General features: G+C 44.3%; 1 pseudogene across 1 annotated transcript; it reads right to left on the bottom strand.

Moving 5' to 3' along the window:
* Nucleotides 1-1,723: 1,723 nt before the first annotated feature.
* Nucleotides 1,724-2,539, bottom strand: LOC309803023 (ferritin light chain-like; annotated as a pseudogene). Its single transcript has one exon. The product of its transcript is annotated as a ferritin light chain-like (transcript).
* Between the last annotated feature and the right edge of the window lie 1,993 nt (nt 2,540-4,532).

Here is a 4,532-nt window from a genome sequence, read left to right as displayed (position 1 = left end):
CACAGAAAGTTACAAATAATTGTTTTCTTGTGATGAGAACTTTTAAGATCTACTCTCTTAGCAACTTTCAAATGTACAATGCAGCATTATCAACTACAGTCACCAAGCTGTATGTTACCTCTGAGATTTTGATTAAAAAGAGCATTTGCTGAAAACACATATTAAAAGTTTGAAAGCCACCACAGAACAAATACAAATAGAATTAGGAAGTGGAGCTAAACCAACCTCTGAACTTTGTGATAATTCCACTTTAAGAATGCACTTTTTAGGGTTTCCCTGGTGGCGCAGTGGTTGAGAGTCCGCCTGCCAATGCAGGGGACACGGGTTCGTGCCCCGGTCCGGGAAGATCCCACATGCCGCGGAGCAGCTGGGCCCGTGAGCCATGGCCGCTGAGCCTGCGCATCCGGAGCCTGTGCTCCGCAAAGGGAGAGGCCACAAGAGTGAGAGGCCCGCGTAGCGCAAAAAAAAAAAAAAAAAAAAAAAAAAAAATGCACTTTTTAGTCTTGACCTCCATGTCCTGGTCAAGGTGAAGTCTGGTTTCTCTCCAGTTCTCTCATTAAAACAGAAGCTCAACTGATTGGTTCTTTCTTTTTAACCCACCCTGTTTCCATGCAAAAGACACTAGTGTCCTTCTGGAAAAGTTAAGAATATAGACACTCCCCTAAGCTATCTGTAGATGCTGTGGGTTAGGAAGGTATTTTGTTAAACTTCATTTAACTGAAGGGATATAGGGTTGTTTTGGAGAAGGGAAGGGAAATGCTCAAAAAATGAAGTATCTCTAAAATGACAGCTGTGATACCTACTGTTTATTGAGTATCTGCATATGCCAAGCACATTACATTAACTTCTTTAACTCTAAAAATGACCTTACACTTTTGATATCATCAGTCCTGTTTTAAAGATGTGACGATGGGGCCTCCCTGGTGGCGCAGTGGTTGAGAGTCCGCCTGCCGATGCAGGGGATACGGGTTCGTGCCCCGGTCTGGGAGGATCCCATATGCCGCGGAGCGGCTGGGCCCGTGAGCCATGGCCGCTGGGCCTGCGCATCCGGAGCCTGTGCTCCGCAACGGGAGAGGCCACAACAGTGAGAGGCCCGCATACCGCAAAAAAAAAAAAAAAAAGAAAAAATAAAGATGTGACGATGGAACAGCTTGTCAAAGGGACCCTGAATTTGAGGGCAGGCACCTCTGGTTCTACCTCTTTTTTTTTTTTTTTTTTTGGTGGTACGCGGGCCTCTCACTGTTGTGGCCTCTCCCATTGCGGAGAGCACAGGCTCCGGACGCGCAGGCTCAGTGGCCATGCTTCACGGGCCTAGCTGCTCCACGGCATGTGGAATCTTCCCGGACCGGGGCACGAACCCATGTCCCCTGCATCGGCAGGCGGACTCTCAACCACTGCGCCACCAGGGAAGCCCTGGTTCTACCTCTTTATTCTCTCTACTCTGTAATGCTGTATCTTCAATAATATCCTCACCTATGAGAATCTTGTTCTAATGCTTGATATATCTTGATCTTTTGAAACTGGGGGAGAAATCAGTGTACAAAGCAGGATACACAGTTTTGCATTCTTCAATAGTGTTTTTTCACTTTTAGTTTTTGACACACTATGTGATGTGTAAAATGAAAAAAATATAAAATAGGGCTTGTCCACAGTGGGCTAAATCTTTAATTCTCTTAAGAACATTAGTGTATTTTTAAAAGGCATTCTATATACTAATGTTTGGTATGTGCGTAATTTTATTTTTTTGTTGGGGGGATGGTTGGTGATTAGTATGTTCTCTAGAAGAGATAGAACTTGTGATTTTTTTTTTTTTTTTTGCTGCAAAAAGCTTTATTGTTTCCATTTGGTCCAAGGCCTGGGAGAGAGCTCCAGGGCGGTTAAAAAGCTGCCTAGTGGCTGCAGAGCGAGGCTTCAGGAAAAGCTCTGACACCAGAGGGGCTCCTCAGAGGCCGCTGGACTTCAGAGACTCCTGTTCGTGCTCGAGGGTGAGCCTTTCAAAGAGATACTCGCCCAGCCCAGCCTGCAGACCAGCCAGCCTGCGGAGGTTGGTCAGGTGGTCGCCCATCTGCTTGATGAGTTTCACCTGCTCCTCTAGGAAGCGGCTCTCCCGGAAGTCGTAGAGGTAGGAGTCTGCGCAGTCAGAACCCAGGGCGCGCAGATCCGATAGTGCGTGGTTCAGGTTCTTCTCCCTGAGAATAGCGGCTTCCATAGCGTCCTGGGTTTCACCCCACTCATCTTGAGAAGGCTTTCGCACGTCTTGGAAAAGGGCGTGGCTCCAGCACTGGTTTTGCATTTTCAAGAGACGCTGGGCGCCCTCGGGCTTTTCCTCGGCCAATTCCAGAAGAAAGTGGCCCACGCCATGCAGAGCCACATCGTCGGGTTCGAAATAGGAGCCCAGAGAGAGGTAAGTGCCCCCCCCCCCCGCAAATGCATGTTGAACAGGCGGTGGACGGCGGCCTCCACCTCGGTAGAATAATTCTGACGAATCTGGGAGCTCATGGTTGATTGGTAGTAAGGAGCTAATAGCAAAAAATGGTGTTGGCTGGTCCTGGAGGCCGAGGACGGCTGAGTGGCTGATTCCAAAGGTTGTGACTGGAAAAAAGTTTGGAGGGTGGTCAGAGGCTGGAGCAAGGAACGTCCCTGGGTCTGTTCATTCCAAACACTGTTGAAGCAAAAGACAGGTCTGCAGGACAGCTGAGCACACTGCCTAAAGTGATTTTTTAAAAAAGAATCACATTATGGTAAACCAAATTATAAATAGGCAATAATTTATTAAAGTCTAAATGAAAAGTTTCCTCTGTTAAAGAGGGTGCTGTTAGGTGGTATCCTGCTCTCTGAATGCTCGGGGTTAGAAGGTGCTTTTTGATAGTGTGTCCTCACCTCTGAGCCCTAACCAACATAGAGATGGAAAAAACCGTTTGGCTATATTAATGTTCCTCAAGCTGCTGTTGAGAAAACTACATAAAATTGGAGAAAACTCTGTCCATGTGAATTCGACCCTACCTAAGAGAACAGCTTCAGGGCCTTTAAGATGCAAAAGCCGTATTCTGATTGCCAGAGCACATGTGAATTGTTCAATCTCTTCATCAGAATTTGGCTTCCCATGTAGGTTTCACGACAGGGAAGAATCTACTGAGCAACATTCTGGCTGTTCCATTAGTCTCTTATGAATTTGTATGATGTTCTTTTGTTTTTGAGAAACTGATCTCTGTCTAGGATATTCACAAAATCCAATTTCTGAGCCTTTAGAACTGAAGCCCCATTTCTGGATTAAGATGCTCTCTTCTGAGGCCTCTAGGCCTCTACCTAGTGATGACCATTTCTGGACACACCCCTTCAATCTAGACAATTCTTCTGGCTCATCTGTGTTTTATTTCGTTTGTTCTGTGTGTGTTCACAATTATCCAGTATTGAGATTGTTATTTTCAGCCTCACTTTCTCTGATTTTGGGAGGGGGGATTTCCTGAAGCAATACTTGTGGGTAAGTTAAAAAGAATAGGATGTTCACTGGAAACAAAGAAAAACTTCTTTGGTAAACCTAAAAGGAAACAAATTCATTTCACCTGTATAACATGGACCTAAACTCTACAGTTCAGCTGCATGTGACAGCACAAATTTCTAATCCTTGTGTGGCTGGCATATGTGTGTTGCTTTTGCTTTCAGAGAGCTAGAGGCTGTGAATTTACTTTAAAGTTTGATCCTCGAAGGTATCTCTTTTAGAATATTGAGTTATAAAAATTTAGGATCTAAACTTTGGGTTTATGTGTGCAAAAAAGATAAACTTTCTGTTGATCAGGCACTAGTCCATTGGAACTGACTGATAATGGATTAGAAAAATAATGTAACAGAGTCATGCAGCATTTATTTTGGAAATAGCATGGTGTGAAAAAACAACTGAGAAACACATAAAATGAACACTGAAATGTTGACCTATGACTTTTGCATGTCTTTTGGTGTGAAGGAATTCACCTTCAAATCTAAATCAACACACAAAGAATAAGCAAGATCTAGGAATCAGAGGACATAGAAAGTCAGACAAAATGGTGTGATTTGAGTGTCTAAGGGTGAAAGATGGGTTACATTGACTGTGTTCAGGAAATCTCTTTTTTGGGGGGGTATGGTGCTTTTCTAGGGGGCACATTTTTAACCCCATTGCATCATGGGTATACTCACATAATACAAATAATGAAAAGTGGTTACATCACTAGAGTGACAGAGCTCCCTACATGAAGAGCCAAAGGTCAAGAAGAAGCAAGGCCTCAGATATGAATTCTTGTTCTCTTTTTGGCTTTCCATCTTATATCTCCTTTCTGGATCTCACAGATGAGTGATTTCATGGTCCTACATCTCACAGTGGTGGTAGTCGCCTGAGCCTCCCTTTCCTCAGCTAAACATGGGGGTAATGACATCTACCTCTAGTCTCATGAGGGTCAAATGGTTCAATATATACATGACATTTAGAGTAGCTCCTGGCAGGTAGAAAGCATTCAAAAGTTCCTCCACCACCTCCTGATCACATCAGCTTCTTATCA

The sequence above is a fragment of the Mesoplodon mirus genome, assembly GCF_964341445.2.
Source record: "Mesoplodon mirus genome assembly, chromosome: 1".
Classification (NCBI taxonomy): domain Eukaryota; kingdom Metazoa; phylum Chordata; class Mammalia; order Artiodactyla; family Ziphiidae; genus Mesoplodon; species Mesoplodon mirus.
The sequence above is the reverse complement of the archived record's forward strand: the minus strand, read 5'-3'. Positions and strand labels throughout refer to the sequence as shown.